This window comes from Bombina bombina, chromosome 3, assembly GCF_027579735.1.
Source record: "Bombina bombina isolate aBomBom1 chromosome 3, aBomBom1.pri, whole genome shotgun sequence".
Taxonomy (NCBI): domain Eukaryota; kingdom Metazoa; phylum Chordata; class Amphibia; order Anura; family Bombinatoridae; genus Bombina; species Bombina bombina.
This window is the reverse complement of record NC_069501.1, coordinates 1,404,923-1,415,711: the sequence shown is the minus strand read 5'-3', so window position 1 is coordinate 1,415,711 and position 10,789 is coordinate 1,404,923. Positions and strand designations below refer to the sequence as shown.

The following is a 10,789-nucleotide window of genomic DNA, read 5'->3' as shown; positions in this document are numbered from 1 at the left end:
ACATAACTACATCTCCAATTGTAAGATCTGCGCTACCAAAAAGAAAGATCACCATAAACCCTATGGTTTTTTGACTCCACTACCCATACCTCAGAAACCCTGGGATACAATTTCTCTAGATTTCATTGTTGATTTACCCTATTCCCAGGGACACAACACCATTATGGTAGTAGTTGATCACCTCACAAGATTGGCACATTTTATCCCAATGAAAAGAACTCCCACAGCCTATGTAACTGCTATTGCTTTTAAAGATCATGTCATTAAACTACATGGTTTACCCATGTCTATAGTGTCAGATCGAGGTACACAATTTACTTCTAAGTTTTGGAGATTTCTCTGTAAAACTTTGCAGATAACATTAAAATTTACTACAGCTTTCCATCCACAATCTAACGGTTTAACGGAAAGAGTCAATCAGATTCTTGAACAATATCTCAGATGTTTTATTTCTGATCACCAAGACAATTGGTATGATTTAATTTCGAATGCAGAATTTGCTTACAATAATTCAGTTAACAGTTCCACCAAAATCTCTCCCTTTTTTGCAACATATGGATACCACCCTCGTACATATCCCATGAATTTAACATGTCCCCACTCTCCATCGGTCTCTCATTACACAGACTCTCTGAAAGAAGTTACCATGAGTTTACAGGAACATCTGTTAAATGCCAAGAAGACTCAGAAATTCTATTTTGACAAAAAAAGGAACCCTGCACCTACTTATAAATTGGATGATTTAGTTTGGTTATCCACGAAAAACATAAAATTACCGGTTCCCAGTAAGAAACTTGCTGATCAGTATATTGGATCTTTTCCAATAGTTAAGATCATAAATGAGAATGCTGTGACCTTACGTTTACCCTCTTCAATGCACATACATCCGTCTTTCCATGTTTCACTTTTGAAACCGTATTTGGGAAAGGATAAACCTTGCATTGACGACGTTTCTATGTCAATTGCGGATCCTCTGGAATATGAGGTTGATGAAATTCTTGATTCCCGAAGACGCCGAAATACCCTCGAATATCTTGTTCACTGGAAAGGTTATGATTCAGATGAGAATTCCTGGATCCCTGTTCGGGATTTACATGCTCCTGAATTGTTGGCCGATTTCCATGCTACCTTTCCTATGAAGCCTGGATCTCGACTGCCTGGGGGGGCCTCTTGACAGGGGGGATCTGTCAGGATTTGACTTTCATACTACCCCTTTAAGTCAAATCTCCTCCCCATTCTACTCCCTATAAAAGTTCCTTACTTCCAGTGTCCATTGCTTGATTATTGGATCACTGAAGGGAAGTACTATTTTCTCCCTTTACTTTTGTTTTCCTCCATCAAGCCTCAGTAAATTGTTTAAAGTTTACTAAATATAACTACCTTTGTTCTCCTTCTAGTGTTTATTCCGGATACATTTGGATTACAAAGTATTTCACCTTTATATTGATTCCTAAAATATCTACTTATATTTTTAGTCCTCAACAGCGCTGCAACTTACGCTGTGATCACAGTCAGTAACTGCTGACGTCAACCGCAAAACCCGACATCGAAGGATACGCTCACGCAGATCAGAGCAGCTGTGGCTTCCGCGCTCAAACACTGGTCAGTATCCTGAATCTCACGCTGTTTACTGACAGTCTCCTGAAATATCTCCAAACACAATTCTATTACCGGATCACCGCAAAAGGTTTGACTCTGTAAAACTATCATGCATAGTATTCCGGATGGCATGTACTTTAAACCTAACCATTCAGTAATATGCCTGCGCAGTTTCTCATACTTACCACTCACACATTACATTCTTTTATTTTATCACATCTTCCATTTTACTTTCTGCCTCCGTTGTTTTGTCAATAACATCACACTAACATTATACTAATTCCATTTTTGTTCATTTTCATTTCGTTTTCACTTCTTTATTTCTTTTTATCATTTTTCATGTTATTTGCTTATTATTATTTGCTTTATTTGAATCTGTTATATAAAAGATCAGAGATTACTTTTGTTTGTGAAAGATAAACAAGCATTGTCAATACCACTATAAAAGAAAATCCATTTAGATTAAATTGCTTCCATTTATATTCTCAATATACTAGTTCTGTTTATTGGGAGATTATGGTAGCATACACTCAGTGAACTTGTGATAGATATAATAGCTTTTTTCTATCATAGACTGTCACACAATCAATAGCGTCATTAGATAGATTGATGCTTAACATTTCAGACTTAGAGTTATTGAGAAGGAAATGAGACACTTCTCCATATTTGTTAAATTCATGCAGTAATGCAGGGATAGAGGTCTCAACATCAGTAATAGTAAACAGTAGGTCGTCCGCGTATATTGCAATTTTATACTCCCTATTTCCCACTCCGATTCCCTGTATCAAGCTATTGGCTCTAATGCTACATGCCAAAGTCTCTATAGAAATGGCAAACAGCAAGGGGGACAGGGGGCACCCCTGTCTAGTGCCATTTGAGATCATAAAGGGGTCTGAGAGGATATTGTTAACCTTGACCCTAGCATTTGGCGTTGAATACAGAGCAAAGACCATCCCCAAAAATCTCCTACCAAAACCTATTTTTTCCATTGTGCTTTTCAGAAATAGCCAATTCACCCTGTCAAACGACTTCTCGGCGTCAGTTGACAGCAATGCTAGTGGGATGGCGTTGTTTTTAGAATATTCAATCAATTGTATCACCTGCAGGGTGTTATCCCTCGCCTCCCTCCCAGGGACAAACCCAACCTGGTCTGAAGAGATCAGCATGGGGAGAATTGTATTAACTCTATTAGCAAGGGTCTTGGCCAGGATCTTTACATCTGTATTCAGTAGTGAAATTGGTCTGTAATTCTGTGGTGCATCTACCGGTTTACCTGGCTTAGGTAGTACAGTAATGTAGGCAGTCAACATTGAAGTGGGCAAAGTCACCTGTTCTGATAAACTGTTAAATACATTTTGCATGTGGGGCATTAGAATAGGAAGGAAGGTCTTGTAATATTTAGCCCCAAATCCATCAGGACCCGGGCTTTTACCATTAGGGAGAGCTGTTAATGCATTCTGTATCTCTTCCTGTGTAAGAGGTGATTCGAGGAACTCTACTGATTCCTTTTCCAGGGTGGGTAATTGTAAGTCATTTAAGTATTCTGCTATTTTAAGTCGTTTCTGATTTCCATCTGGGGCAGAAGTAGGTAAAGATGACTTCAAGTTATATAGGTGACTGTAGTATGTGCGAAAGGCCTCTGCAATGTGTGGGCTATCTTTTAAAACTTTGCCGTTTTTGTCTTTTAGTGTGTAAACGTAAGCCTTCAGTTGTGTGCGGCGGAGGGCTCTCACCAATAACTTCCCCGCTTTGTCGCCCCCTTCATAGTATGTCTGTCTCAATTGCAGAGCCCTTCTCTGGTTCTCCTCCTGCAATAGCTGTTTAAAGTCTACTCTGGCCTGTGTTAGTTTAGTCAATAAATCAGTATCTGTAGGGAGTCTTTTATGTTGGGTTTCTAACTGTGTGATTTGCAGAAGGGTATGGTTATATTTTTCCCTAGCTTGTTTCGCTATTCTGCTTTTATGTGTTATAAAGAGTCCTCTGATAACACTTTTGTGAGCTTCCCACACTGTAGACAATGGCAGGTCATCTGAGGTGTTTATAGGAAAATATTCTGTCATTTTGGAAGTAATATCCTCCACCACGAGCGGGCAGTTCAGTAGTGTGTCGTCTAATAAATGGCGTAGATGGGACGTCTGGCCAGTCCATCACACAGGAAACCGGTGCATGATCTGACCATGTAATGGGAGAAATGGCGCTATGTGTCATATATGCAATCCCTTGTGAGTCCATGAAAAAATAGTCGATCCGCGAGTACTTTTTGTGTGGGCTAGAATAGTATGTAAAGTCAGTCTCAATCGGGTGTAGTGTACGCCAAACGTTGTGCAAGAGGTGTGTCTTCATGGTGCTATTAATTTGCTTCAGAATATGGTGTGAAACACTGGAAACCCTGTTAGATGTGTCTAGTCTAGGAATTAGTGGTGCGTTGAAGTCGCCCCCCAGAATCACCACCCCTTTAGAGAGTTTGAGGAGTCTGTTAGAGAGGGATTTGAAGAAAATGTGCTGTGCCGAGTTCGGTGCATATACATTGACCAATGAGCCTACCATACAGCAGTCCCACTACTATAATGTATCTGCCCTCCTTATCTCGATCTACCGTTTGAGTCTGAAAAGGCAATCTATGGTGTAAAAATATTCCCATGCCGTTATTTTTACGTGGCCCTGAGGCAAAAAGTGCAGTGGGGTACCTGTGGTTATGCCACTTAGGTTCTTTATGTTTGGCAAAATGGGTCTCCTGTAGGAAAATCAGGTCCCCTTGCAGTCTGTGTAATTCGCGGGATTCGCGCATTTCTTTCTTTTTTTTTTCTATTATGAACCGGGGGGGGGGGGGGGGGGGGGTTAGGGGACAGGGGGGTAATGCGAGGAAGGTTATTATGAGGGCAGGGAGACCTGATGGAAATATGCACTCTCTATCCATATCACTACATAACTATTGTAATTATGGCCTCCAAGAGGGGAGATCATTATAGAGAGAGTTATCTTTCCTGGAGGGAGTAGTATTTCTAATGTATAGATAACTAGACATACACAATCATACCACCCTAGTTAAACCCTATCATTCAGGGCCTCGAGGGTTACCATCTTATTAACAAAATACCTGGTCAGTCCCTTTGTCTTGGTAACAAGTCCACAGTGGTCATATCTGGCAATCCTGTGTAATAAGAAAGGGTTAAGACAAGTATTCAGAACTAGACCTTTACGTTTGCTGTTGTGCATCTTCCTGAGATCTCCCTGGCTGTTGTAAATTATCATGTGCTGGGGTAGCTATACCCAAGGTAGGGCAAAAAGTCTCCAAGTCCTCTGCAGTTCTGTAAGTGGCCGTATTGCCATTGTTGGAGGCCACTATGCAAGTTGGGAAGCCCCACCTGTATTGGATGTTGCTCCTCTGCAAAGAGGCAGTGAGGAATTTCAGTTCCCTACGTTTTTGTAGGGTCACTGGACAAAGATCCGAAAACAATTGAAGGGTGATCCCCACATGTTGGATTGGGTGTTTATTCCTACTGTGATGAAGGATCTCTTCCTTATCTTTGAAATTTAATAGCCTGAGGATTATATCCCTGGGTGGTGCTTTTGCAGATGGCTTCGGGCGTAGCGCTCTGTGAGCTCTTTCTATGTTAACTTCTGGCGCCATGGGAATACCTTTGATAACTCTAAATAAGTCCTGCAGATAGCCCTGCAATGCATTGGGGTGCAAACTCTCAGGAATTCTCCTGATACGCAGGTTATTCCGTCTTCCACGGTTGTCTAGATCTTCAATTCTGTCTAGCAAATTTTGAATCATATTGGTATTGTGCTGTACTTGGGGAATAGTTTCCTTTAATTGGTCTTGCATTGTGACTTGGGCATTTTCAATAGTTGTAACTTTTTTATTCAATTCTGTTACATCCCTGCGTAATTCTCCAAATAGATTTTTAATCTCACTGACCACTTCTTTGATGTCCTGCTTGGATGAGAGATTTTTGATATCATCTTTTGTGACATATTGTACAGGTGGAGAGCACTCAGGTGTATTGCGGTCAAGATCTGATGTGGCAAGGTCAGGCAGGGATAGATTATCCTCAGGGTCCTGGGGTTCTGGGCCTTTTAGGTAGTGATTCATATTTCTAGTCTTTAAACCTTTATCACCCAGGCCTGACTTTTTATGTGCCATGTCAGACAGAAAGCTTGCCCTGGCAACAGCTAATGGTAATGTTTTCAATGCAAGCACCCCTGGTTGTGTATTAGCTGAAAGTGGACCTTATTAATTTTATGGCTGTCCCACACGCTTTGCGGCCGGTCTCTTGAATATAGATCTAATCTGCATACAGGCCTCTTCGTGTATCAGCTTTTAGGGTGGATTTTAAAAAAGAGTTAAAGTCTATTATATGCCTATTCTCTTTTGCAACTGCGGGGCAGGTATTAGTTAACCGGATTTCTGCTAGCACCAACTTTATATGCACTTAATTACTCACGTGGCCTGGGCGCTTTCCTGTAAATTTGGCCTGAATATATCCTGTTTCCTTCTGTGGTCCTATGCGACCTCCACACCACAATCTTAGGGGGTGATTCCGCTCAGACTGAGCATCTACATACTCCCCTCCTCTGCAGATAGCTCCGCTGGTCCGCCACGTGGGATGCCGGTCCCTCTGCTATGGCTCTGTGTAGGCCCTCTCTCAGGCAGATCAGTAAGGATTCCGGTAGGCCCCAACTTTTCTTTTTCCCGTCACCACTCTGAAGCTATGTAACCGCAGAATTGGCTCACACAAGGTACCGGGTTAGCGTAGGAGCGACTGCAGCAGATTAATTCAGCTCCGTTCAGGTGTCTATATGTGCCGCCCTTTCCTCCGGTCTGTGTCTCACAGCTGCCGAAATACAGATGTTCTTTTATCCTTAAGAGCAGGCACTTGAATGAATAAGATAAGTGATACAAGTCCCCCCTGGTTCATGAGAGGTATTTTTAAGCCCTTAGCCCATTTGTGGTCTTTTATTTAGTTTCAACTAGCTGTTGGCTCAGGAGCTCTACTCAGCTGCGGCCATTCTCCTGCACAGCCAGGCTCCGCCCCCATGTTTAAACTTTTTATCTCCAAAGGGGATATTGAGACTTATCTTTCTAGGTTCTGCTCTCAAGTGGAATTTCAAAAGAAGCTGACCAACCAGTTTGGGGTATGGAATGGTTAACTGTTGTATCTGGTTAAATTGAAAAAAGATGGTTCTTGCCCTAGTGGTTTTAAGTCCCCCCATGAATGTTTCTATTGGCCTTAATAAAGGGAAAAATTATTACAGAGGACAGCCTCCTTTTTGTAGAAAATGCTGTAGATATGGGCATATGATGGATAAATGCACACAGAAAATGTGTACACATTGTGGTTCTGATAATCATGTGGCCAGGGACTGCAAAGTTAAAACCTGTGACTTGTGTGAAGCTAGAGGTCATCTCTGTTGTGATTGTCCTCTTAAGTCCAGGTTACTAATACTTATGCTAATGTGGCTAAGGCCCTTCCATTGTCTGAACCTTCTACCTCTAGAGATTCTCTTCCACAGAAAGAAGAAGAACAGGCTGATCTTTTTGGATCCATTTCTGATGCCTCTGAAGATGATGAAAAGTCTACATTAAAAGGAGAATTGGAGAAAGTTTCTGTCTTATAGTCTGGAAGTGTGGGGTTCCATTGGAGGAATCTTTTCTGTCTCTTGTTTCTACTGCAGGTCCTGTGTTTCAACCTCTTGATCAGCGGTCGAGATGGAAGGGTACTGTTGATGTTTCCCAGGCTGTTGACTGCACTGAAGGTCTCTTATCAGGCAAAGATATGGCAGCTGAGTCCTGTGACGGTACGCCTGAGGACAAGGAAGCTGGTGACAGTGACTTAAACTCCCATCCTGGAAAAGACCATGTGTCTTTTTGTTCTCTTTCAGACATTTCTACACCTCTTCGTGCTCAAATTCCTATTGTCAGTGGAGTGGACACAGAGAATGAGGCAGTTGTAAAAGCAGTTGTCTTACCTGAAGAGGTAATTCCTGTGGAAATTTCAGAGGAAGAGTGTCAGGTGGATACGTTTTTGTTTTCTAAGAGAAGTGAAGCGGATGGTGACAATGAAGATCCTTTAGTGGAGCCAGAGTAAGCAGAGATGTGGTGCAGAGGCCTGTGTGGACTATTGTCCTTTGTTGGGTGATTTGCATAAGACTTCTGATTTTGAGACTATTACTTATTCTCCTATAGGTTCTCTTGTAGAATCTTCTGTAGGAAGCTTCGGAATTGGTGAGCACTCTGACTACTTGTGCTCCAATTCTCCTGGAGGTATTGAAAGAAGGTTGAGTTCTGAAGGTAGATCTGATTCTATGTCCTAATGGCTGTTAACATCTTGTCACTTAATGTGCGCTCCATAAAGTCTAAGGAGCGTAGAGCTGCTTTATTTGCGTATGTTTTTTCTTTAGGTGTGAAGGTTTTCTTTTTGCAAGAATGCTCAATGCCCTCTTCTCCAGATTATAGCTGTTATGAGAAAGAGTGGGTGTATGGTCCATCTTCTGCCAAAGTTTTTTCTTTTCTAGAGAAAATTATTGGTCATTTTAATTTGGGACAGCTGTCTAAAGATATTATCACTAATCAGAGAAAACTTACTAAATGGGTTAATGCTGGTACTATTGTATTCCCTGTAGATCGTTTCTCTGAACAACTGTCTAGATCTATCTGGTGCAATGTTTCTAATAACTGTCTTTTTAATTCCCAGAAGGACCTGGCATGGATGACTGTTCATGACTGCATCCCCACCCACTAGTTTCAGCATTGGTGAGGTTTGGTCAGGATTAAAGTGTGTCCAAGAGTGAAGTGTGGTGCTCCTGAGTCTGTGTATCACCTCTTTTGGGGGTGTATGTTTGCTAAGGGAATTTGGCAGAAGTTTATCCCTCTACTGGCGTCTGTGTGTGGGGTCACTGCTGTGACATATGACACTGTTCTGTATGGTATGAAGCTGTCTATGGAAAATAATCATATGGCCTTGCAAATTATCAACAGTGTGAAAGAGGCTTTCCCTTAAGGACCAGGGCTATTTTTAAATTTGTGTGGTGTTTGTGTTTAGCTGTAATTTTCCTCTTACTCATTTACTATACCCACACATATTATATACCGTTTTTCTTGCCATTAAATGGACTTTCTAAAGATACCATTATTTTAAAAAAATCTTATAATTTTCCATAAAATTATTTATAAAATATGATGAAAAAATGGAAAAAAACACACTTTTTTCTAACTTTAACCCCCAAAATCTGTTGCACGTCTACAACCACCAAAAAACATGCATGCTAAATAGTTTCTAAAAAATGTTTTTCAAAATTAGCGCTATTTACATTGGAACACTGACATCTTTCTGGAATCCCTGAATATCCCTTGACATGTATATATTTTTTTTAGTAGACAACCCAAAGTATTGATCTAGGCCCATTTTGGTATATTTCATGCCACCATTTCACCACCAAATGTGATCAAATAAAAAAAAAATTGTTCCCTTTTTCACAAACGTTTTTACAAATATTAGGTTTCTTACTGAAATTATTTACAAACAGCTTGTGCAATTATGGCACAAATGGTTGTAAATGCTTCTCTGGGATCCCCTTTAGGGGAGTGTAGTAGACAACTCAAAGTATTGATCTTGGCCCATTTTGATATATTTCATGCCACCATTTACCGCTAAATGCGATTAAATAAAAAAACTAACTTTGGATTTCTCACTGAAATTATTTACAAACAGCTTGTGCAATTATTCCCAGCAGTGCAGGGGTTAATTAGATAGCTTGTAGGGAACTTGAAGGGTTAATTTTAGCTTTAGTGTAGAGATCAGCCTCCCACCTGACACATCCCACCCCCTGATCCCTCCCAAACAGCTCTCTTCCCTCCCCCACCCCACAATTGTCCCGCCATCTTAAGTACTGGAAGAAAGTCTGCCAGTACTAAAATAAAAAAAAAAATGTTTTTTTTATTATTTAAAAAAAAAAATCATATTCTGCTGTGTAGGATCCCCCTTAGCCCCCAACCTCCATGATCCCCCCAAAGAGCTCTCTAACCCTTCCCCCACTAACTATTAGCCACCATTTTGGGTACTGGCTGCTGTCTGCCAGTACCCACTTTGCAATAGAATAACTTTTTTTTTCAAAAACCTAACTTTTTTGTAGTGTAACTGACCCCCTCCATACCCTACCCCCTCCCAGATCATTCCCAAACCCCCCTCCCCTTACACCGCACCCATCAATATCAAGGCATCACTGCAATACCTTGAAAGCAAGTGAAAGCGATCAGGAGTGCTTCCAGCCGCTTGAAACCCCTGACGGCGTAAAGGGTATGTCGCTGGTCTTTAAAGATCAGTTTGTGTAATACGTACCCTGTACGACATGCGTTGTTAAGGGGTTATGGAAGTTTCATAATATTTGTCTCTTTAAACATGAATCTTTATCTGCTGATGATTGTGTTGGTTTGAGTCTCAGTTTTGTAAATTTGTATTTTCTTTTGGATAAAAAAATCTGATGATAAAAGAGCAGTTGATAAATGGAAACCAGAATTATGGTTAGGAAGAGTTATTTTGTAATTCTTTATTTTTTTATGTTTTTATGATGATTTTTTGATATTTTTTGTCTCTTTTTTTGCAGATGTCCTTAATTTTTGGATCTGAAGAGGGACAGTCGTAGGGACAGATGAGAAGGGACAGAGAGAGAAATATCTTCAGGATTAGTTGCAGGTTTTAGTTTTGGGGTGAAGGATAGTGTTAGGTTTTCATTTTAGGGTCAGTTTTTCAGGGTCAGTGAGGGACAGTTTATTGATTATATTCTGTTTTAGTTTAGGTGTCTTTTATGTCTAGATTAGGATGTATATTACTGTTTCATATGTATAATTGTGTTCATTTATGATTATGGAAATGTATGATTTGATTATGTAATTTTTTATCATTTATCTTGTTAGATATGTATTTTCTTTATTATGTATCTTTATGTTTCTGTAAATGTTTTCTTTTCTTTTTTCTTTTTAAATTTTTGTATATATGTGAACTTTTTGAATAAAAGATTAAAAAAAAAAAAATCTGTTCTTATCAGTTTAATATCTGATACGCGCCCTATCTGGGTTCCATATATTAAATGGATTTTTGAAACAGGGAGATGGAAGAAGAGCTTGCTCTGTCCACTCCACGCATTGACCTGGTATTGCAGTACCTCCAGGACCGGTGCACCCCTC

General features: G+C 40.3%; 1 non-coding gene across 1 annotated transcript; it reads left to right on the top strand.

Annotated features, from left to right (window-relative positions):
• The first annotated feature begins 10,601 nt into the window (after window positions 1-10,601).
• On the top strand, window positions 10,602-10,789 carry LOC128655000 (U2 spliceosomal RNA). The gene has a single exon (XR_008401611.1). It is a non-coding gene; the product is annotated as a U2 spliceosomal RNA (small nuclear RNA).